Source organism: Manacus candei, unplaced genomic scaffold (assembly GCF_025592945.1).
Source record: "Manacus candei isolate 608988 ecotype Guabito, Panama unplaced genomic scaffold, ASM2559294v1 h1tg000153l, whole genome shotgun sequence".
NCBI lineage: Eukaryota > Metazoa > Chordata > Aves > Passeriformes > Pipridae > Manacus > Manacus candei.
Genome location: NW_026138201.1, coordinates 415,255 through 440,528, shown reverse-complemented (window position 1 = coordinate 440,528; position 25,274 = coordinate 415,255). Strand labels below are relative to the sequence as shown.

The window sequence follows — 25,274 nt, the reverse complement described above, 5'->3', positions numbered from 1 at the left end:
ATCACTTTGTGTGAATATTCTCTGGTTAAATAGAATATGAAATGTATAATTACAGTGTTGTTTAGCTAATGAGTTAAAGCCAGCAGATGACACTATATGCAAAACAGTTTATAGCAACAATCAGTTTCCAGATAGTTCTCTGTAAGGCCGAATTATCAGTCAAATAAATGGTGTGAAATATTGGTAATAAGAGTAAGGGCATGCTGTGTGATACTTGCTGTGCAGTGTCATTATTACCTGTGCTGCAGATACTGTGATCCCAATGATTTGATAATTTGGGAGAGTTACATAGGCCAGGAAAGTTTTACTTCCCCCCCCCAAAAAAAAAGGCAGAGTTAGATCTGCCTGAGTGTCAAATCCATAGAACCCCATGGACTGAGGAGACAACCTCAGGGGTGTCTCTCTCAGCTTGTCTTGTGTTGGCATCTGTTACTGCTACAGAATATATAGGCTTGTCTGAAGGTGCTCTGCAGAGCCCCTGACCTGTGAATTTTTCCTGTACCAATGGACAGCACGTTACGTGAAACTTGAAAAAGAGCCAGCTGGAGGGCTTGGTTCTGCCCTCAGCATACAACAGCTTTGCAGAGCTTTTTGCCTCTGGTTTGAAGAGAGAGCCAAACCAAACCTACTGAATCTCTTTGAAATGAAACAGAAAATATAAACGTGTGTGAAAATACATTGATTTGTTTCTAACCTGCCTGATTAAATCAGCAATGTGATATCTGGTGTCCATTAAAAATGTGGGGTTTGTTTTGCTTTGTTTTTTTCAGGGCCTGCCTTGGAAAGTATTTTATGGTCAGTGGAAAAAAATGAGGAAGAGGAGGGTGTGGCCGCTGCTGGGAGGCTCTGGCTCTGCAGAGGGTCACTGCCTTGTGGAGATGGGACGTTCATCAGGACAAAATGGAGCCGCCTTTTAGGTAAAACTAAACTTATTTTTTTAAATTGGAGAACAAGTGAGCATGTAATCCTGTTATTGCTTGTGCCAGTCTCTGAGGGTCAGTCAGTGCTCCTCACTTGAGTTTGGGAGCTGTACTCACACCTTGTTTTGCTCCAGACTTCTCAACTCTCTCACTAATACGTCATGGTAAGAACAACAGAAACTAGTTTCAGCTCTGCGGAATAATAAGAAAAGTGGTTTGACTTTTTGTTTATTCTGAATAACCAGCGAGGGACTGATCCTCCAGAGTGGATCTGTACCCAGTTCTGGATTTTCATTTCCATGCTATTAGTCCCCCAGCTGGTACATGACACACAGATATTTCTGTCCATAGTTCTTTATATTATGGCCACAGTTACAGAATCACAGAGTCTTGGAAAGACTTTGTGAGAATATTTTCAGGTCGCAATTCTTGTGGGATGAGATTTTGATGGTATTTTTAGTAAAACTGTATTTTTTTTAAAGACATTGTCAACACTTATTACAAGGGCAATTTGTTAATAATGCTGATTTACAATCTTAGTTCCATACAATTGATTTTAAAACTGTTTTTCTGCACTGGCATGGTTGTAGCAGTCATTTTTTTTTAACTCTGCTGCTGCAAATGTATTTTAAAAATGTGTGAGTTCTACTGATACCGTGAGGGAAGATGGAGCTGAAGAAACTTCTTTAGTAGTAAAACCACTCACCGGTGTGGTTACAGAATCTGCTCCCACATCTCGTGTCTTACATTTGAGCTCATCATCTCTTAATTATGTACCCTTGTCTTCCTTTGAGGAGCAGCAGTGTGTGGGTTGTGGTGAGCTGTTCTCGCAGCTTGGGTGAATTGTGAGCCACAAGACCAAAGGCTGAGTGTAGCAAACCACCATGTGAGTGGCAATATCCCAGGATCTGACACACAGCTTGGAATCTCTCATAATTATTAAATGGTTTTTGCAAATAACAATGCGTGGATGGGGAAAGGAGATAGTAAGATAAAAAAGGAACTGTATTTATTTGGTAAAACAGTGTCTTACAATTAAAGCTCTCGCTAATTATTTGTGGGGGCATGAGAGCAGGTAGCACAGTGGCCAAGCAGGGTGTGAGGTGTCCTGTGAGCCACGAGTGATGTGCCAGCGGTGCTGTACGAGCCTCTGGCTGGCTGAGGGTGGTGGGTTCCCATCAGGCCGAGGGGGCTGTTGCTCTGCCCTTCCCTTTGGCCACACAGAACAGAGGGGTGAATTACTGCTCAGCTCCTCATGCTAATTCATGCCAAGTCTACCCTGACCTTTTTTACAAGAGGTGGGGTGGTAAGAGAGTGGAGGGCGAAGATAACCAACATGGGATCCTTCTGGAATACCCTGTCCTTGTCAGGAAGTGGGCCAGGTGGATCCCTTGGCCAGTGGCTCCATCGTGGCTTTGTGCCTTTTTTTTATGGTCTTTCCACCCAGCAATCCCGTTTAACACTGTATTTTTGTAGGCTATGTGTAGAGCTCTGTTCTTTCAGGTTCCCACTGATGTCCCTTAATGATGGACTGATTTTCACATACTCAGTCTGCATGTTGTAAAATAATATATTCCCATAGTTTAAATTTACTGCTTTTTTAATTTAGCTGAGTAATTTCCCATTCAGGACTGGAAGTAGGTGAGTCAGGCTATAGTTCCTGACTTTCAAACTGTGTCTCTGTTGCCTTCCCTGTTGCTCATGTGCTCACCAGCATAAATAGTTTCATTACTTTGTCTCCATATGTGGCAGTCTCTTGTAAGTCCTATTGTTTGTCACCTGCCCTTGCACTCCTGTGCCTGCTGTATCTGTAGTGAGGGACTGCAACAAGAACTGCAGATAGCATTCTCCAGGAAGGTGTCTCCCTGGCAGGGGGATAGTAGAAGGGTAAGGTTTTGGATACAGGAGCCTGTTTTCCTGCTTGGCTTATCTGACGTTGCTGCGTATCCCCGACAGCTTCGGTCAACTTGTTTTGATGGCACCCAGGTCTCTTCCCTTCGAGAATGTTGCAATATGATCTCCTTAGCAATTATAAAAAAAATGTTTACCGTGTTTCCCATTTACCTGACTTTGTTAAACCCCTCAGTTACCCAATACCCTCCCCTCGCCTGTCAGTTTTGCCGCTCTTATTTTACAGCTGATCTTTCTAGACCACTAACTAAAGGTAGAAGTTGGTACCAGCACGACCTCTGCATGCAGCAACTACTGACCTTTCTCGTGTCAAAATGTCTTTTCAGTCCTGCAGTTTACTTTTGGCTGCTTAGCTGGTTTTTAATCACGATTCCAACTTTGTCACGATTAGCGCGTTTTCTTTGTGGCCTTCGTGAGTCACGTTGTCAAAGCCCTTTTGAAAGGCCAGCTAAATAATCATTTCTTCTGTGGGTGCACCCCAAGTGAAAAAAGACATATTTTCATTATGTTAGCAGTGCTGCTTTTCTCTCCATTATGTAATCCCCGCTCAGGCATTAAAATTATAATCTTTTAAAGTAGCCTTCCAGACGGTTTACTAAGTCACAGAATTCACTGGCATGTAATCTGGATCATCACTTGTGGCTATTTCTGAGGACTGCTACCCTTTCATTCCTGATAGGAGAGTGCAGATTTTTGTTGGAAACCCTGCCTCCAACCTTGAGCTGCTTCCGAGAACCTGTGTGTGTCCTTGGAGGGGCTTGCCTTTAATTTATCCCATTATTTCAGCACTTTCTGCTTTGCTGTCTGCTGCTCTTTCACCCTTTACTTGCAAAAGAATTGATTAATGGGATTTGCTGTTTGAAGGGACCAGAGGGGGAACAATTTGACGACTTGAATATCATAGAGTTTTCCATCTGTATTAAACCTGATAACTTCTTTTTAACCTAAAAGGTACCTTGGGTCTGTCTGGATTTCTGGACATGAGGAGATAAAGGGGTGTATCTCAGAATATGAGGTAGGGTCACGATTGCTCCACCCCCCAAAAAAATTGACTATACAAGAATTCTGTGTCACAAAGTCACGTTTTCTCTGTTTTCCTGTTCAAGAGAAAGGACATCTCATTCTATAACTTTGTAGTGTTGTTGTTGCTTCCCATCTTGGAGGGACAGTGCTGTTGGCTGGTGAGAAGGTGAACAAGAACTGGAAAAAACTAGGAGTTTTCACTGGAAGAAGTAATGGATATATTATATTTTTTTTCTGAATACCCCAGATCAGGAACCCAGCTAACAAGAAATGTCAGTATGGTCGTACAGGGTGAGAAGGGATAGGTTCCTCTTTGGTATGACTAAACAGCTCGAGGTCATAATCAGCCATTACCTTTTCTGCAATGTTTTTTGTCCTCTTTCTTCACTCCCTTTGTTTTCCAGTACTATTTCAGACTTGCCAGACAACTGTTGTGCAGTCTTCCTGCTTCTAATGTATGTCAGTAAATTGTCCTTATGTCATTGGTTCAGTCCTTATGCTCCCAGTCTCCGTTGTCAGATATTAATTTCTGAGTATATTCTTTGTTCTGGTTGTTTCAGTCCAGTGCTTTTGCTTTCTGGACAAGGCACCCCTTTGCCTCAGCCCGTTCCAAAGCTTTGCTCGGTGCTCACGTTGTCCTTGCCCGCCTGCTCACCTGCCAGCCCTGTCCTGGCAATCCCTGCTGTACCGTGTGCTCCAGGTTCTCTGGCACTGCTGCTGTGGTGGCTGGTGATCTCGTGCTGCTGTCAGCTGCGCTGACCCCGGCTGGGCTTTGTCTCTGCTAAGCTCCCTGCGCCAGAGACTTGGATCAAGAGCTTGCCCTGCCTGCCCGGCTTTATTCCTGTGATTTTCTTCTGGAACCTCTAACATAATGTTCAGCTTCATCAGAGGTGCTGCTGCCTGAGGGTGGAGAAGGGAAAATATCTGTCTAGACCACTCCCTTCCAAATGCTCTCTTCCTCCCAGCCTGGCCGAGTAACTGATGGTAAAATCTGCATCCCAGTGAGCCACATCCCCAGAGACGAGGAAAGCGAGGTGCAAAGCAAAAGCTGGGATCATCCAGCAGGCTGGTGGATTAGAGGTAGCATAGGAAGGAGGCACTCCTCTCGAACTGGCTGTGTTGCCTCCCATATTTTACCAAGGCAGCATTAATTTAGCTGTTCCAAGAGATGCTTCTGTTAATATTCATATTAATAATGATGTTCAAAGATATTATAAAAAAGTTGATAAGAGGAAGCTTAATAGCCCAAAGAAGTGCTTCTGTAGCCCAGTAAAGCTCAGCTGTCAGCATATGTGAATTTTCATAGGTAGCATCCTTTCAGTTTGTTTGCCTTGTTCTCCTCTTTGCACGTGAACCGTCACGGAGTTAGCAACTGTCTACAGCAACAGGCACGTTCTCTGCCCATCCACAGACTACAGAATATTTTAAGAATCTCATTTATAATAGCTACAAAAAATTGCACTTTTTAATAACTGCTTTAAGACACAAACAATTTTAGAAATCAACTCAGAATTTTTCAGGAGGAGATATAAAGGGGGAAATTGTATTAAGGTGATAGTTTTCACTTACAATATTTTGATAATTTTAAAAATTACTTCAAAACAACTGGCTAGCTGTGCAGAAATTAACCTGGGTGTGAAACAGGACTTTGGCTCTGGAAATAACGTGACATTGAGCTGTGGCAGTGTAAGGTGTCTCTTTTTTGAAGGGGGATAGTGGGAAGTCAAATGATTTAGTGACTGAAGAGAGTTGCCACTTGCGTGAGCTCCATCCCTGGGGATATGACCTTTTTAATCCTCTTTAGTTAATGTATTGGTGATCTTTACTTAGGCAGAGTAAACAGTGCTGTTCTGAACAAAGGGGAGGTCATGCTTCCTGCATTACACTCTGACCCCGGGGTCGCGGCCTTTGTTCCCTTCTCAATGGGAATTGCTCTCAGAGGGCCACCACCAAATGGAGAACTAATTTCGGCACGTGCTGGCAGAGAATGGCAGAGTATCAGGTTTGCCTGGGCCGACCCTCCAGTGGGGAGTGTGCCGCAGTCACAGCTAGAGGAAAAGGCAAACTATTGCAAAGAGGACGTGTTAGCTCTTTAATTACCGATGGCTGTGCCACTTAATCCCTCCTTCAACTAAATATACTGCTTGGGTCTTCCCCCTGTAATTCAACTGCTCCATTCTCAGCCTTTAAACATTTTTTGGCTTACCCCCCACTGGATTTTTTCCGAAGGAAGAAGCACAGACTACTGAAAATTAGCGATTTTTTTCTCTTAAAAGTGAGAAACCACAATTGCAGATCAGGCTTGGGCCTCTGAGGTCCTTGTTTCTCAGCCATAAGGAAACATGATTCTGTGTCCCAGCAGATTGTATCCAGCACCTTTTCCATAACTTTTTCTGTTGCTTCAATACACACATGCAGGACCCTCTGAGGCTGAGCACAGGCTACTGAGCCAAAGAGAACTAGGACTTCCTTGTCTCTGTCACTAATTTTATGCAAAAATACCTGGGCTTTTTTCTTTTTTTTTTTCTTTGGGCTTCAAAAGTAGCTGGTAGCAGAATGTGATGCATCTCATTTTTAGTTGCTGTGACTAGGGAACATATAGAAACATGGAAGCTGAGATAAATTATCTGGAAGACTCGCTTACAGAAAACCATCACCTTTCACCAAAAGATATTGGTTATTTTTCATCTATATACTCTTCTTTACTCAGCAGTAAAATCTGTGAAATACAGTTTAATTACTTTATGATCAATAATTGTAAACACATATCTTCAGTCAACATACTGCTTTTCCACATTTCTTCGTTCTAACAAAAAAAAAAAACAAACCCAAGAAAGCCCTAATTGCTGGTGACAGCCAAGTTGTGTAAAACACAGCAGGGTTGGAACTGAGCACAAGAGCTGGGAGTGTATTGGGGGGAGCTTATGTTGCCATCACAAAAAGAAGTAATTCTTACAACAGTAAGCTTCGAGGCTTCTGTGGTGTCACCGTGAATAGGATTGAGGTAAAAATGTGTCTTTGCTTTCCAGTCATTTCAAGTAAAACATGACGTCTTCAGTTTCCTTGCAGCTGTATTATTTAAACCAACACTTGTAATAATCTGCTCTCAGATGAAGAGTGAGTTCTGTAACACAGCAGAGTGAGCTGTTCCAGGGAGAGCAGTGGCCGAGGAGCTGAGCCGTGCTGCCCTGGGAGTGCAGAGTTGCATTCCGAGCTGAGCCCACGTGTGCAGCAGCGATGCTGAGAGAGCAGTGCTGACACCAGCCCTGCTGGGGCTGGGATCCGGGCCTGGGCATTCCCAGGCTCCAACAGCTCGAGATCCGAATGGCAACCAGAGGGGAAAGGTGTATGTGCTGCACCCCTTTTCCAGGAGAAATAATGCTGTCAGGTTAGATACATCTCTTCCTCCTCGGTGTTACTTAGTTATAATTAATGTGTTTATGAACGAAAATGCAAAGTCCACCCCCTTTCACTATGTCTTCTTCAGTACTAATACTGCTTTTCTGTTATCTGCAGGATTTTAGGGACTAGAGAGAGTGTCAAGGCAGTGTCAGCTGCATTAATTTTGGGGGGGTTTTTTGCCTTGAAGCACTGATACGGTTGTGCTTTCTTTGGAGGTAGTGAGCTGTAGGAGAATTTTAAAATGTGAATAGCAGCTTGGAGTTTAAAAGAAAAAAGTTAAGACAATACTCAGCCAATATTCAGATTTTTAACATAATTATTTTTCCTCAGTAAGATATTGGAACCTTAAAATAATTATAGCAAGTGCCTGATGGAAGGGAAAACTAATTTTTTTCAGTGTGTGTGGAATATTTCAGCATTCAGTATGATACTCTGGGATGCCATTGTAGAAGTGCCTCTTCTGAAAGCTCCTTAGTAAGGGGGGAGCCTTTTGGATTTTTTTTTTTTGCTTTGAATGTTCCTGACTCAAATCTCTCGGGATTTTTTTTCTTTTGTTGTTTTACTGTTAAAAAAAACCCAAACAACTTTATCTCTGGCAAGATCGAGATTAATAGAATAGGCAGGGAATAGTCTATATATTTTACTGCGTGAATGCGATTCCTCAGCATTACTGTTTCTGGCACTGATTTCTCCAGCCAGTGTACCTGGTAAAGCTTCATGGGAGGTAAGACTCTTCTCATTTTCTAGACAAAGATGTTACTGAAGTTAGAAATATGAGCTGCTAAATTTGGTATGAAAATTAACAGCTTTGTCTCTTAAACAACTAGTGTAGACCTGACTGTTCTACTTTTAAGATTAAACCGTTTCTATTACCCTGTTGATTTCCTTCGTCCTTTGCACAGTGATTGCAATATAACATCTTAAGGAGAGAAAACATGAAAAATTAAAAAAAATAGTGCCGTGTAACATGGGTTTGGTCAGGCTTTAGGTGTGCTATGGAGTCTGTTCTTTATATTTCGAAGATGAACATTTTTCTAAACGTGGGACTGCTGGATATATATTCAGACCCAGTGTAATAGAAGATTCATTTGAAGTGAATGGTTATTTGTCTGATTTGTCTAATGTCAAAATCTCTTCTTCTGCATCTTTCCATTGAATACTTGGGTAAAAAGAAGTATGTGAGAGTTTAAAAAAAGCTGCCTGGGTAGAGATATCGGCATGTCATCCATCCATGTGTGTGTGGTTTTTAAATTAATATTCTGGTGAGCAGAAAATACAAGACAGACGTCAGTTGCACCTGTAAAAATAAAAGGGCTGCTTCTCTGGGAAACTGCATTGCTCTGTTTTTCTGTGGTAAGAGGATACCATCCTTATGCTTTCCATGGCCTTAACCCCTTTGGAAAGAAAAATGCAGGACAGGCTGAAAATGGCGTTCTGGGTTCGGGAAGGGCAAGGGCAGGGCTGGCGTTGTGCAGTGCTTCACTCACTGAAGGGCCTTTGCCAAGACATGGCCTAGGATTGTCTGAGCTTGCTGAAGGGTTTGGCCATTCCCTGACCAGCCAGGCCTCCATAACAGTACAGTAAACCTGGCATTCCTATAAAAATGTTCCCCTGCACGTGTGGGATACGTGACTGTTGGTGTAGCAATGGGGAAGGGCAGTTTGAAAGCAAAACTGTGATTTCCCTGTTATAATTCAAACGTAACCCTTTGTTAGTAATCTTTAGGCTGCATTATAAAAATATTGTGATTTCCCCTGAGCAGTATGATGTAAACTGAGCTCTGAGAGCGTTCCCCCTTCCTGGGCTGTGGCAGCAGGAGCCTGTGGCTGCACACACACACACACACACACACACACACACACACACGTACCTGTGGCAGGTGTGCCAGGCTGCCCCCGCCTGCAGGAGGGACACGGGGGGGTTGGTTACAATAATGGTTACTGGGAGTTGGAATTGGGTAATTTTATTTCAGATAAATGCTGGAAGTAATACAGGCTTTAGGCATTGATTTTGATACTTGGCTTCAAAATGCTTGGAAAAGCAGCTGTATTTCTGACTGAGTCAGGGAGACTCTCCGTGTCGAACCCAGTCTCAGTGTCCTGGTGCCATGAGGCAAAGAGTCTGGGTTTTTTTCCTGCACAGGTTCCTTACTAAGTTCCTTGTTGGCATTAGAAAAAACACTGTACAGTTCTCTTGAAATTTTTGGTGGACAAAGAAAAATACATTATTTTATATTTCTTTTGATAATTTTTTCTGGGAATATAAATTTAAGAGTTGATCTTTTAATATTTCAGTGCTTTGATCAACCATATTACATCTCCAGTAAAATGTTTTTTTGGACCCTAATAAAAAATGGTTAAATTTGCAGCTTGAAACTTCCACAGATAAGTCACTGATACCCCTCGAAATTTTTAGTATTCTGAAAAGGAAGTGTTTTTAAAAAAATGAAAAATATAGTTCGCTGAAAAAGTCTGGAAACAGCTTTTCACAATTCCTCCCGGTTCTTTTGTTTTCTTTTTTTTATTTTGTGATGCCAGGGTCAGCATTTATACTGCACTTTATTAGTGGAGACAGTGTCGCAAAAACTTCACTGGATGTTTCTAAGAGCGTTTGTGAGGCTGTAATAAACTGAACTGAAATCATCTTCACTGAATTACAGCACACATTTAATCTGTGCAGATGCTGGTTCACCTTTTAAAAAGCAAAATGGGAAATATTTTCTGCGTGAAGCTTCAGGTTTGCTGACAACCCAGAAATGACCCTCCCTTTTCAAACACGTTTTTCACGCCATTTAATGCAGAGGAGGTGTAACTCAGGGTGTCTCCTCTCCCTCTGCTCCTCCTGCGTGTGGAGAGCAGGCAGTGCCTGTTTCCCTGCAGGCCCAGGAAATGCACAGCCACTCTGTGGGACACCTGCCTTACTGACACTGCAGCCCAGGCCTGCCCAGCTGGCACGTTCAGGCGTCCCTGCGAAATGCAGAAATGTATGAAACTTAATAGTGCACGTGGGGCAACTCCAGTGACTGTAACAGGACAGGCAGGAAGGGAAAAAACTCAGATGACTCCCAGGAAGACAGTTAATAGAACAAAAATTCTACAAAGTATTGTCCTTTTTTCCCCACCTATAAATTATACCTGCAGCTGATAGAAAGAATGTAGAAGTCTGTATTTATCTGCCCAGTAAATACGTGAATACTTTTAGTAGGTTCATTATTCTCTTGACATTACATTTTATTGTAACAATAATGTATCATTATTGTTCATGTGAGGAAATTCTTTTTTGAAGGAGAGGGATTTCAATATACCAGTGTTACCGTGTGAGACTGCAGTGCCACTGGGATAACCAGGCTGGACTGATCAGCATAAGGTGCACCTTCTGGACCATATATTGTAGCTTTAATGCACTAAAGAGAAAGGGGAACCTGCACTGCAGAGCTGGAGCTGCCACATAAAACAGACCTGATACCAGCGCTCAGCTCCTGCACAGATGGTGCCCTGTGAATTCTGTATCCACACCATTTTGGATTGTGTCTGTGTGTGCTCAGGAATTGCAGCTATGCTGTCCATCTGAGACCGTGATGGACAGCCCTTTGGATTTTCTTACAGTGTATGCAAATTTTTCAGCTTTGATAACATTTCACTACCAAAAAAACCACGGAGGAATTTGTGGTTTATGTCATTTTTGTTCACACTGCAGTTCACTTTGTTAGGGATTGTTGCACTATTTTGTAATTAAAAAATAGACACTTCATATCAGAGAACTCGGGTCACTGGACAGCTCTTGACTAGTTTAAAAAACCTTTAACTAATTTAGAATATAAAGGTATTTTAAGCCCCTTTTAGACCTGAGAAATTTTAAGTTTTCATTAAGATTTCATCATGTATATTTGTTTACTTTTTGCAGCTTATTATTCTGTAAAAGTCAACATTTTCTTTTTTTCCTGCAATATGTTCCGTTTTTCTTCCCCTTTTTTTATATTACATATATTATTTTATTTTATTTTATTTGTAATCTCCAGCAGCTCTTTCTGCGAGGCACTGAGCAGAGGGTTCTGAGCAGAGGGCTCTGAGCAGAGGGTTCTGAGCAGAGGGCTCTGAGCAGGGCTGCCCGTTAGGTGAGGGGAGCGCTGGGTTTGGAGCCCCACAGCTCGTTGTAGGGCCGTGCTCCCGGGGAGAGCAGGAGTGCCAGGAGAGCATTCCCAGCGGGCCAGCATTCCCAGCGGGCCAGCATTCCCAGCGGGCCAGCATTCCCAGCGGGCCAGCCGGGGAGGGCAGCGGGCCGGCAAGGGGCCGCCGCTCACCTGCGGCGGGGCCGGGAAGGAGGGAGCGGGGATCGCAGGCAGGCACAGGGCACGATCCTGCCTCGGGCCGGGGCTCGCTGCTGCCGCCCCGCCTTGTCAGCAGTGGGCACAGGCAGAAAAAATAGCATTGCCCTCGGTTACGAGCTCTGTACGGCAAAAAAGAGAGGGGGAAATGTTGCGTCGGTAGCACCCTTAAAATCCTGCTGATGCAACACCCCACTTAATGCCTCCTTTCTTAAAGAAAAAACCCCAAAAACACCCACTTGAACTCCTGCCAGAGTTTCACTATGTCGGTACCAGTTTAATGCCAAGTTTTCCATAAAACATCATTGTTAAAATACAGTGTACTGGAGGAAGTGTTTTTGCAAAATGCTTCATTATGTTTTGAAGGGAGGGGTGTGGAAATATGTCCTTATTCAGCTTGCCTTTACAGTTCGGATCTTTTCAGAATTGTCTGTTTGGGATTTCAGTGGTTTTCCCCTGTGATTAATGGGCCACTGATCCATTGGAATTAATGCAAGTTATGCAACAGTAGATAGAACTTCCCCAAGTAACCTGCCTGCTGTGTAATCGCCGTCCTTTCCCTGGTGTGCCCCAGCTGTGATCCTGCAGAGTGCCTGTGGCTCCTTTGGGAGCGATGGGCAAGACTGCTTTGCTTTTACAGATAGATTTTAATAATTATTATTTTTAATTCCTGGAGAGTGCCTTTAAAAAGAAAAGCTCTCTAAATGTTAAGTAAAGCTATTCTTGGCGATGCACTGGAATTATAACATGCAGTGGAATTATTTTAATGGTACAATAAAAAAAAAGGAGAATTTATACTTTTCTGGATAACTTAATCCTAAAAAAAAAATGTTTGATTATATTATTTTTTAAAAAAACAAACATGTACCTGATAATGTTTTATTATTATTTATATTATTTATTATTTATTATTTATATTTCTGGTGGCTGCTAGATTAGAAACCACCCCATATTGAAAATTAACTATATTGTCTGGAAAGCAAAAAAGTCTGTTCAGAGGTGACCTCAGTGTGGATGTCTGTATCACACCAAACTGAGACTGAAGAACAAGAGATGCTGCTCTGAGTTAAAACAGAAGCAAATGAATTAGTGTTCAGCAGGAGAATTTATAATGAGTTTCTGATAGGCAGAACTTGTGATAAAGGGAAAGAGAGAGGTTATAGAATTATGTAATAGTATAAACTGTGGTGTGAAAATACTGGCTTGCTACTATTTACATAATTTGAATTTATTCAAGCATACTGAATCTTAAAATAATTCCTCCACTTCCCTCTTTGGAATTCCATTTCTGTTAAGTGAGACTTACAAGTTGGACTTTGTGTAATTGTTTTCCTCTTTCCCGAATCCTTATTTTTTAGTACTGTGGTAACCTAAAGTTAGACAACTTTGCGTGCAGTTTGCCCACGGTGGTGACAGACAGGGCACGTTAATGTATCTCCTGGAGCAAGGGCAGCAGTGGGACAATACGAGCCCTGACCGTGTAAAGGCGAGGCACTCTGAACCCTCCGGAGGCACCACAACTGCCCCTGTTAGGAGCGGGCAAAAGCAGGGAGGAAACACAGCTGTTTCCACATTTATACAAAAGTGAGAAATCAAGGGTAGGCATAGAGAGTAAAGAAAAAGGAGATCGATATTTTATATAGAAAGCATACAAATAAATAAGGAGCTAAAGGTAGTGTCTGATAAACAGGGTGGAAAGTCATTCAGAAAGCTGATTAAGTACAAGTGAAACACTGTGAACTAAGCTCCTTGTATCCTTAAGTCCAATCCTTCCCCAAAAACTAGGTCTGCCTGTTATTTTACATTGGCATTAAAAGTTGTTGCCTGCACTCTCGCATGTAATCTCTTTTTTTCTGTGCAGGGTTAACATTCTCATTTGTGCATGTTCTGTTAAAATAAATACTATCAGGAATGTCATGCCATTATTTTTAAACAGAAATGATAAGAGTTTTAGCTGGACATTATGGCTGTCTGCTGCTAAGGCTGTTATGCAGAAATTTTGCTTGCTTTCACTTTTTAACCACCCAGAATTTAGGCACACATATCCTCTGCATCCACAGTCTATATGGAATAGAGACCGAAGTTATTAGAAGAGGTCAGAATTACTAGGTGTCGTTTTACCAAAATAAAAATTTGTGGGAAAGTTACTGTTTAAATATCTTGTCAACTATGTCCTGATAATCTTTAGTATGCTTTTACTATAATTCCCTACAAATAAATATTAAAAACGTTTTGTGGTTTCACACCATTAAAAAAAAAAGTCGGTAAGGGTAAACCATAAAACATATATTTGGCTTACAAAAGGAAATGTTTACTCTCCTCCAAATGCCAGTGGTTGAGCATTTTCTGGAGATCTGAGGCTGGAGGGAAATGTGTAACAAAGATTCCCTCGCTGTGGCACTGCAGGAGTCACGGACACTGGGCACAGCCATCTCCAGGGGAGCCACCCGTGCCCCCTGTGCCTCCTGGCTGGTGCTGTGCCCTGGGGGAGCAGAGGGGTGGCAGTCAGGCCTGGGCACAGGGAGCTGGGCTCCAACGGCTGCCCCGCCACCTGGGACACCTTGGGCACGGCTGGAGCCTCTGTCAGCAGCCTGGCCACGGCTGGGCATTTCCCTGCTGCACTCAGAACAGCCCCAGGAGGCTGTGGGAGAAGGGACTGCATCCCGGCAGGAGTCTGACTCTGGAGCTCTCTGCTCCATTCCACAGGGCTCTGTGCTGGAGAGCAGCCTCTTTGGGTGGGATAGAGACTCACCTCTGTGAGTTCCATTGCACTTTTTCCTATCACCTAATGATAAATATTTAGTGGAATAAAAGATCAATTAATATATTCTTTTTCCTGAAGAATATTTTACAAACTCTTAGAAACACACGGTATTGACTTTTCCGATCAGTTGAAGCTGCCTAGATGCTTTAAAAGTACATCAGGAAAGCAATGATAGCATAAGCAAAATCAATAGGAAGTAAGAGGGATAACTATGACTTTCCTTAAGTAACTATGTAATCCCTTTTTTCTTACAGTAACATATTTTCCACAAAGAAGACTCTTCAAGGTTGAATCCAGTACAGTCTCCTCCCTCCCCCTTCCTCCCCCCCTCCAATGTAGGGCAAATCAAATGCTTGACAACATTTTTGTTAGGAAAGCACACGAAAAAAAATTTTGAATATACCAATAACAGCAAAAGTCTCTATATTTTTATTGCAAGAAGGAGATTTCATTGGCTGGGTGAAATGGCGAGATGTGACGCAGAAGGACACTTGGACGGTGGAAATGCTGATGTATGCCAAAGCAGGCGCACCAAGAAATGCTGTTGCTATGAGAGAAACAGGGAGAGGGAGGGAGGGAGGGACAGACCGTGAGAGAGCAACTTGTGGAGGCCTTAGTTTTCCTTTTTGGCTTAGAGCAGAGAGGCTGCAGCGTCTCCCGTTCCTAGCAGAGAGGGTTTAGGAGCTTCCAGTGGGTATTTTCATCAGGCTGAGCATTTAGAGGAAGGGAGGTTGACAAGAGAGATGCAGGTCACCTTAGAGTACAAAAGCAATTGGAAAGTAGGAGGCTGTATGTACCGAGCCAATGATCTGTGCTATGATAGATACAGAAATTAGTACTGCAGATGAAGCAGCTTAGCTCATTATCCACCTGATGGTACTGAGACTTACAATTCAAAATGACAAAATTAAAATGCAGACACACACAGACATATATTTATAATGACCCCACCTTTTCATCTTAGGAATTATCCAGCTGGGATACCGACGTCTCTTGTGTAACATTCTTAAAGAGCTGCAATAAATTCACCTTTGAGTCCATTAGCCAGAAAAGGGGGAAAATAATTTGCAGGAATTTTTTTTTTTTTGTCTCTCTTCTTCGGCAAAGGGGAAAAAAGTTTGTGCTATGAACTTAGCCGAGCAGCTTCTGGAACTTGAGCCAAAAGGGGCAGGAAGTTGTTTTACAATAGCGTTACAGTGATCTGCCACAAATGGAAAAAGCCAAATGTTGGACTCGGCAAAGAGCAAAAACATCCTTCTCCCCCTCGCTTGCCTCCTCTTGCCCCGTAAGAGAGAAAGAGGGAAAGGAACGCTGAGCTAGAGGTTCTTTTCCCTTTTTTAATTACTGCTTGTAAGTAATGGAAAGATTATCTTACTTGCATATTCCATGGCAAGCACGAGGGAAAGAAGTATCAAAGGGACGTTTAAAAAAATGCACTTGGTAACTAGCAACGGGACTTTTGGCACAATTCCTTGAGTTTGCTTGAGGTTATGGAGGGGGGATGGGAAGAAGAAAAGCGAGTCGATGCAGTACGTTTTCTTTGAAAGGGGGGGAGAATGGAGGCAAAACTATATAAAACTTTTTTTTTTTTTAAGGAAACGTGTGTTGATCCTCTGAAGCCGAATCCTCAGGCATTTGTGGCCCGTCCTTGCAGCCCGGTATGTTTTTTGTGAGTGTGTGCGAGCGCTCTCAATCAAACAGCAATCATGGCAGCTGTTTTTCTTCCAGCACAGCAGTTGAGCTGTCTCGCCCAAATGCTTATCAGCTTTTGACTCGGTGCCAAGAGAGTTATAAGGGCCAAGCAGCCTGAGCTTGGCTGTGCAGCTGGTTTGGAAGTAAGGGCATGAGAAAACAAAATCACAAAGTTTTTTTGTCACATACAGTATTTACTTTTTCAAATAGCCATTTTCAGCTCGGTGGGTTGGGGCTGGTTGTGTGTGTGTGTGTGTGTGTGTGTGCGCTGCAGTCCGCGGTCCTTGCGGACTGCTGTGCGACACAGAGCCGGGGAGGTACGTGTGAGAGTAAAGGGGAGCCTCTCCTCTCCGTATGAATCCCGGCAGTATTTCCGTAGAAACCGCCCCAGCTTCCCCCGGTGCACAGCTTCCTTAGCCGCACTGCCCTGTCAAGCATACTGCCAGAGCGTGGCTGCATTGGCGTTCCAGCGCAGCGCCTTTGCTCCCTCCGCTCCCTCCCTCCGGGTCCCATCGCGGCCCGCGCTCGGTGCCGTCCGTGTGCCCGTGGCTGCGGGGGATGGAAGGAGCCTGCCCGCGCAGGGCCGTGCCGCTTTCATCATCAGCTCCAGCCCGCTGCGTTTCGCTGGCTCACGTCCTCCTCCTCCTCCTCCGCCAGACTGCTCCAGTCGCTCACAAGGGGGAGGCCGGACTCTGGAAAGGCGGCCGCTGCTCGCATTCCTGCTGCAAGGGCCTCCCCTTCAGACGGCCTTTGCCAGAGCAGAACTTTTAAAAATGCTGCAAATAGGATCTTCTTTTTCCTCTGCTTGCCTGAGCCCTCCTCTCCTCTCCCAGCGTTCCCGAGTGGGGCTGGTTCTCGCTTCTCCTGCGCTGTACATCCCAATGCGGAGGGCAAAGCTCCCAGGGCTCGCCCTCTGCTCATCCTTTTCCCTCTCTCCCTTTTCCCTCCGTTGAGGAAATGGATTCCTTTGCCTGAGCAATGACTCGGGCTTTGCTGGTTCGCGTGCTCTGAGGATGAAGGCTTTTACTTGTGATTTTCCTCCCCCGGCTCCCAGTGCGCAGTGCTGCTCCGGGAACGAGCCTCTCGCTGCCTTTCTCTTTCTCTTTTATAGAAATATATTTTTAATGGCTGTAGGTATCTGCGCCATGTGAAATAGGGCGGGTGATATCCCTCCAACCCCTCGTAATTGGACCATGGCTGGAATGGAAATATTGGGGGGGGGGGGGAATAGGGGGTGCACAGGCTGTTTCGTCCTTGCAGACCTCCCCCCCTCTCTTCTCTGCCGAGGAGGGAAAAGGGGATGTGCAGTAAAATGCCGTCTCTGGGACAGGTGCCAGCTCCTAGACAAAAGAAGTAGAATAGGCGGTAAAGGCGGGGGGGGGGGGGGGGGAGAAGAGATTAATAGGCAACAAAAATAGGAACCGAAAATCTCCGAGTGCAGCGCTGGCGAAAGGGATGGTGCCCGACCGGCCTTTTTGCTGAATATTTTCTGTGCGATGGGTGGGAAGGAGAAAGTTGCGGCACACTTTTTATTCCCGTCTCCTCTGCAGACGTTTGGGAGCGTGAAGGGAGGGTGGAGGGCGCCTTTTTTTTTTTTTTCCCCTCCCTTCTTCTTTTCCCTCCTTTCTACTGAATTATTCATAGTGTCAGTGGTGAAGCCAGGACTATTAGCATGCATCAGACATGCTGTTTGTCTGTTTGCTAACATTCTTCATTCAAGACTTGTTAACTACCAGACAAGCTTAACACGCTTCTCTTTTTCCCCTCCCCTCCTCTCTCCCTCCGTCTCCCCCTCCCTCCCTCCTTCCCTCCCTCCTTCCTCTGGCTTCTCCCTTCCCTCCTGCCTGCCCTGCTGCCTTCCCTTCCCTTCTCCGCCGTCCGTGCCACCCTCGCAGCCGCCCATTGTTGCCGCGGGGCCGGTGCGGGTCTCTGGGCGAGGCCCTGCCCGGCCGCGCCGCCCGCGGGGACTGCGGAGCCGCATCCAGCCCTGCCGGGTAAGCTGCTCCCGCCGGGGCGCGGGGGATGCCAGCCGGGAGAACCAAGTTTGGGAACTACGTGGGGATCGGCACATTGGCTCGCGTCTGCCTGCGCATTTATGATTAACCAGGAGTGCGGGATCAGCCCGGCGAGCTCCGCGCTCGTGCGGGAGGATTGCTTTGCTGGCGATTAGGGATGTGATAGACTAATATTTGCTATTGTTGCTGTTTTTTAGGTTCTCTTCTCCTTCTCTATCGAGTCTGCCCCTCCCTTCGCTAGCCTGTTTAAAACCAGCAAGCTTCATTTTCTTAGCAGACAAAGGTCGCTCACAGCTTTTATTTCTGAATGCAAATGTTCTAGGACTTGTGCCAGTCCTGCCTTCATTGAGCACAATATAGCTGCTTTCCTGAATGGCGCTTCCCCCTTCCCTTCGAGAAAAAAAAAATAGAAGGGAGCTTCAGAGAAGAAGCAAAGTTGGGCGGTGCAAGTTTTTACATTTATTTAATATTTCAGCCTGTGTGGAGCATTATTAAGCATCCCTGTGCTGAGCAGCCCCAAGGCAGCCGCCAGCCAGTGCGTGGGGTGTGTGTGTAGGGGCACACACGAGAGAGGGGCCGCGGCCGCATTGCTCCACTCCTGGCTCTGCAGGTAACTATGGGATGATCTTCAGTCATTGCACCTCATCTCAGTTGGGCTTCCCGATTTTCTTAGCAACGTGAATTTGAACATAAATATTTTCAGGGTTCATATTTAAATTTTGTAATACCTGGAATTGTTCGGGATCGGTTTATAATTGCCATCTTTATCAGATATTTTTTAAAACTGTTTTTCCCGGCCTTTAAAAGTCCGTAAGTGCCATAAGTGTATTTTCTCTTTATCTTCTGCGTGCGCACACGGGCACATGCTCACGCGCACTCCCACTCTCTTTCTCTTCGGGTGTTAATGAAGGAATTTATTTTAAGTAGAACACTTAAATATTAGAATAATGCCATTTATAGACCAAAGTAGCATGTGGACATGGATGTTCTGAGTTAGGCACAATTTGACAGATGGTTAAACGCTTTAGAATTATTACTACTATGAAATTGCCAGACCTATGATAATACTTACTTTGAATTCTTTATATAGACAAGTCCATGTGCAAATTCAAGTACCTGGAAATGAATATATTTTAAAGATACTTTACGAGGAATCTATTCCTTTTGTATATATTTCTAAAATAAAATGCTTTTTCTACACTGGAAAAAAATGGGACACTTCTGTAAATTATTTTAATCTTTTAATTTTATTTATGTCTAGGATTTAAAGTAAATAACTAAAGAAATGCAAATAAGTTTGGGGGTTTTGTCCACAAAGCAAACAAACAAAAAACCCTTAACCCCTACAAAATAATTGGAAAATACCTAGTGCTTATACACAAATAGTTTTAAATTCAGGCCACTGACAGCATTGTATCAAAATCATCTCCGTAGTGGCTTTGCATTAGGAGTGTTTTATGGCAACATAAACTGAAATACAACTCATAACTGTAAGTAGTAAAACAGTATTTATTGGCCGATCACTCTAAAAGTAGCTAGAGAATGTTTTAGTGAACTGTGTAGATGAAGAAAGGAATTTAGGAGCATATGTCTTGGTGATAGCTAAAATTAATTTCTTCAAAGGAGTTTTTAGAGGCCTGTAGTAGCTACACAGTACAGTGCAGATAAAATATTAGTTGAGGGTTTTAACTCGCAGTTGTTACAAAATCATAAACTGCTGAACACTCCTCACTGAGAAATTTCAGAGTGCTCGGTGGTATTGCTCCTAATGATGCCGTTTATCTAAAGAGGATTTTTTTTCATCCTTAGGTTGTAATACTTGGGGGGCTGTTTTGTTGCTGAGGACTAGCAGTTAAAGGAATATAAAATTGCTTCTGGTGTATTAGTTCATTATTTTGTGGTGGCTTGCTAGAAATGATGTCTCTGAACATAAAATGAGCAGAATTGCCTGGTTCATTTCGCAGGGAGGATTTCTGTAAGCATACTAAAAATGAACATAGCAGTGCAGAAAGACCATGTGCGTGTTAATTGAAGAGGGATTAAAATCTGTTCATTAGATTGGTGAATTCCAGGTTTCAAAATTAAAATTATTTTTAGTCTGTAACGTGAAATATTGCTGCAGATAGAACTATTCAGCCCCTCAGATGAATGCCTTCAGGAATTATGCACGTGAGCTGGAGCATTTACATTTTGAAAGTGTTTTGTCTTGGACTGCCAAGATTCTCGTACAAAATGTTTGGTGCACGGAGTGAAAAATCAGAAACATAGACAATACTTTGCTTAATTAAAATATTAATTTTTTTAATAGCTGGCTAGGATGAAGTTTTGCATATTTTCAGATAATAATTGAGGGAAACAGTGAAAATAATCTAAGATGTGCTGGTTTTGCTCCCAGCTCCGTCTTTCTCCCTCATCCTCCAAATGGATAGTTGTCCTTCAAAAGGATATTTTAGGTGTTGCTGATAAGTGAATGATCCATTCTTAACCTCCCACCTATCCTGACTAAAAATCTTTTACCGAGTGCTAGTGAGCGGGGAACACGAGGGCAAGGTCCATGTGTTCCAGGCCTGGCAGGAGCGCCGTGCTCCGTACGTGGCACAGCGGCGATCCCGGGGGAGCGGGCTGATCCCGGGGGAGCGGGCTGAGCCCGGGGGAGCGGGTCCACAGCCCAGGCAGGGGGGCTGCCACGGCATCCTTGCTGTCAGAGATGGCAAGTGGGGCGTCTGCCGGAAGTTTTTAAAATTAATTGCAGTTCTGTCGGGTGCACACTGCCAGGTTTGGATCAGGGTAAGAGAGATTTTATTATGGGTAAAGGAGAGGGAAAAGGGAGGAGGTGCAGAAGAGAAAGGGAAAGGGAATGGAGCTGGAGTTAGTACTTTCAGATACACTGTGGGTGCCGTCCCGGGTTCTTGTCTTCCTGGAATACAGTGAATAGATAGAACTGTAAGGCTGGGTTGTATTTTGTGTGGCGTGTGGGTACAGCACTGTCTTCTCCAAGTACGTGCCAAGTATCCATAAACATTTTGTAGCAGCTAAGGAGGAATAAAAGGAGGAGTGAAAGGAATGCCTTATTATTATCCAGTTTTGTTTTGGAAAGGAAAAAAAATCTTTTTTTTAGGATGGGGTGTGTAATTCCCATCCACTCAGCACTTCAGCAGCTCCCCTGTGAGCAGGAGGGGTTCTGTGCTGCACTGGGCCTTTGCCCACATGTTCCTGTGGCACCACACGTTCCGGGGCACCACGGCCTGGCAGGCCTTGGCTGGCGGGCTGTGCCGTGCACGCGGGTGCCCGGGGCAGGGCAGGCCTGGGAGCCGGCACCTTCCCTCAGGAACGTGCAAACACACTCCCGTGAGGCCTTTTCCTCCAAACTGCCCCGGTCGGCCACAGCTGGGAGCAGGTGCTGTGATCAGCCCTCCCTCCTTCCCCGCACTGGCGGTGCTCGGGCAGGTCCAGGATGCACAACAAAGCCCCACTGCCAGACGGTTCTCGTTTGGATTTACGGTGCCTGTACCTGTCCGGGGGGGGATAATTTAGAGATACGCCGGCGTGTCTTTGTTTCCCAAATCAGATGCAGGGTAGAGCGTGTCTCTTTGTGGCTCCATGGGTGTTGGCACAGCCTGCGTGCCCGAAAGCGCGTCTGATCTTCGCAGAGATGAGCACTCGTGTGTGCGGGGCCTGCAGCTAGCGAGACTCAGTGGTACAGCCAGGAGACAGAAAGTTGAAATCCCTGTAGCCAGCACAGTAGACATTCCACAGCAGAGCGAGCCCAGTACGTGGAGAGTGGATGGGGAGATTTTTTCAAGTGCACACGCGCTTTTTGCGAGTCCTGAGCTTATCCCACTGTAAACTGTAGTGGCTGTGCAAATCTGGACTTGTTTGTGTGTTTGACCCCGTACCTGACCCACAACAGGCTGAATTCTGTCGGGTTTGAGGGGCTTTGGAGCAATCCTCCTCTACCAGATCCTCACTAACACAGTCCGTGTGCGCGTTGTGAAATCGCTGATGGATCTGGCCTGGAACTTCTCACTCGTGAGCAAACAAACTCATCATTTCCTTAGGAATGGTGCAGAGATTTCTCCTCTGCACTCACACGGGATATTTGAAATCTCCAGTACCAGTAGGATTTCATTATATTTGACTTGTGTTCTCCAAAATAGTACATAATTCAGCTCAGGATGCTTTCATTTGTAGATGGATATGTAGGAATAAAATGCCCAGGATCAGGCCCTTTGCAGCCTCTCTTTTAGAAATATATACCATCAAATATAAGATCTCCTCATTTTGAGTTGCCCTTTGTAAAACCTGTCTTTTTTCACAGATTAGTGTGACCATTTCTTTAGTAGTTGTATACTGTTCGCTCTTGCATACATTGGAAATTTGTTATTCTGTACCTCTGGAAACAAAGGATCTGATCCAAAGGCCTCTGAAGGTGACGGGGGGTTTTCTACTGCCTTCAAATGGGATTTGGATTAAGCCTATGTACATAATAGTTTGCAATGATGATCTGACTGCTATAGTGGTTTTCACGGTCTTCCACAAAACTTTTCCAAACTCGTAAAAATTGTCCAGGCAGGATGCTCCAAAATACACATCTAAGCGTGGATCAGGTTTTGTTGTTTTGCTTTAAGAAAAAAGCTGGGGGGGAGGGGAGGAGGCTGCAAAAAGCTTCATCTCAGTGGTGCTCCAAATGTGAGTTCTATGAATAAAAAAGAGGGAATGTTGGGTCAATATTTGGTGTGCAGCTGATGCATTACCTTATGCATTCTTTATTTAAATTAGGGGAGTCTTTTTGGAAGGAGTCTATAGATTTGAGATGGCAATGTGCTGCCTATTTATTTTTACGCACGTAAGTTTAAATTAACCTCGACCATCATATCCTGTTATCTGCCAAGGAAAACATTTAGCTCCTGTCCAATTTCTCTGGAGTTTCAAAGTGATTTGCTCTTTTCAAACTTGTTAAAGCACAAATAGAAAAGTAAATTGCTTTGCGTACCCGTAGAGTATTTTGCAAAGGGGAAGGAAGAGGAGCGAAGGGAAAATGAATTTATTATTATAATAACCAATATACCTTTATCAAATATTAATTAAGTCATCATTTTCTACAGCCTTTGATTGATTGCATTTGAATTGCTGACTGATATTTTGCCACACTTCAAGTCTGAGGGACACTTAGCATGTTGCCCATGTACTCGGATACCTGCTCACGAATATGTTTGCTGTGGCATTCATTCAGCTCCTGAAGTTCTTTTGTCAATGTAAGCAGACATTTCCAGAAGGAGAAGGCAGCTTTAATTTTAATAATAAAAGAGTTCACGTGGTTTTATAATTACAGACACAAATATTTTTAGAGTGCCAAATCAGAAAAAAATAGTTTTCTATTTGTTTTCTTTCTTTTTCTCTATTTTTTCCTTGTTTTAGGTAATTTCAAAAATAGGAAAATATGCTGCAAACAGTTGATCTCAGGAGCTATAAAACAAGCAGCAGCACCTTCAGGTCTCCTTATTTTAATGCTGGGGGGCGGGGGAGGCACTGAGTAGCTCAGGGAAATCCATGAGTGGTGTTGTGCTTCCCAGCCCTGTAGGCCGAGATGCTCCCCAGTGGAGGGGTTGCTCTGGCACGAGTGGCTTTGGGGGTCTGTGATGGTGGTGGTGTCCCTGCTGGGCCCTGCCCATGGTGACCCTGCCCATGGTGACCCTGCCCATGGTGTCCCTGCTGGGCCCTGCTCATGGTGGCCCTGCTCATGGTGTCCCTGCCCATGGTGTCCCTGCTGGGCCCTGCCCATGGTGACCCTGCCCATGGTGACCCTGCCCATGGTGACCCTGCCCATGGTGTCCCTGCCCATGGTGTCCCTGCTGGGCCCTGCTCACAGTGGCTGCTCGGGGGGCTGCAGGGGAAAGGTGGGCCAGGAGGGGTTGCTCTGGGTGAGAGGGCACTCACGTAGGAGTCGCCAAGCAGCTGCAGGTATTGCCAGTGTCTGGGATGGACAGTTGTTCCAGTTGAGGCCGTTCTGAGTTGGTGAACACAAGGCTTTGATGTGGACTTTTAAATGCACTGGCAGTCTTTTCAGAGCTGCTCTTGCTTTTCACTGGAATGCAGTGTGCAGAAGGGTAGGAAGGCTGTTTTGTTGCATCCAAGAGATTTTGACCACTGTATTTGTTTTGCCACCCATTCACAAAGAGCTCTGGTGTATTTACTTCTACATTTATATATACAGCAAGTATTATTTTCAAAAGATTTTCTTCTTTGATAAATGATTTTTTTTTTATATTCTCTCTTGTTGCAGATTTTTTTTTTTTAAGAAAGGATAGTTCTCATGATACTTTTGTTACCTTTGGCAGATGAGATGTATTGTCTTATTTGTCTATAGGAAACAAAACAGTATATCCAGTCCTGAGTTGGTGGAAAGTCTCCCACAGATATCAGAGAGTTTTGGATTGTGCTCTCAAACCAAAGTAACAGTAATTTAAAATCCTGGTGCAGGAAGCTGAACTCGAATGGCTCTTAAAGTGCATTTAGAGAACACTACGTTGTGCCCGACCTTCAGGCTTGGGCAGTGAGCTTCTGTACCTTCTTACCTTGTCCAGGCTAACCCAAGGAGGGTCAGAGGCCTGGTTTTAAGGGACACAGCATCAGAATTCTTCCTCCTCCAGCGTCCACTTAGGAATTGCAGGGGGCATAGAAGGATTCGATCACATTATGCCAAAATGGATGGAAACTCTGTTGCAGGCCCAAAGGCCTTGCACATACAAATTTTGCTGCAGGGGTTCATCATAGGGTTTAGTTTTGGTTTTAATGCAGTGTGAAATATAGGGTTCTTTTGATTGCTTTGTTATTATGGGAATAAATAATTAACATTTTAAAATCTATTTTTATTAGTAACAGTTTTCTAAAAACAGTTTTCCTACTCAGTCTGTTGTGAAGATAGTTACTAGTTATTAATTGAAGGTTATACATTTCTCATTCTATAATTATTATAGAAGGAGGAATTAACATGATCACATGGAAATTTTTTTTCTTAAATGGAGATTTACATTGATGGATTGAAGGTTTAAGGTGCAGATTTACATTTAAATTACATATTACATGACATTTACATTTTAAATTATACTAAAACAATTATTTCTACTGTCTTCTTGGTGCCTTCTGAATGTTCCTATAAAATTATTTCATTTACAGTATAACCCACTGTACTATATATATATATGTTTCACATATGAGATCTG

General features: G+C 44.0%; 1 long non-coding RNA gene across 1 annotated transcript in view; it reads left to right on the top strand.

The window, feature by feature from the left end:
* The window catches only part of LOC127463297 (uncharacterized), a 275,239-nt gene that overhangs the window by 153,751 nt on the left and 96,214 nt on the right, over positions 1–25,274 (top strand). The window contains exons 7-8 of the long non-coding RNA XR_007900761.1: positions 771–917; positions 15,940–16,002. This is a non-coding gene — a long non-coding RNA (uncharacterized LOC127463297). The remainder of the gene's footprint in view (positions 1–770; positions 918–15,939; positions 16,003–25,274) is intronic.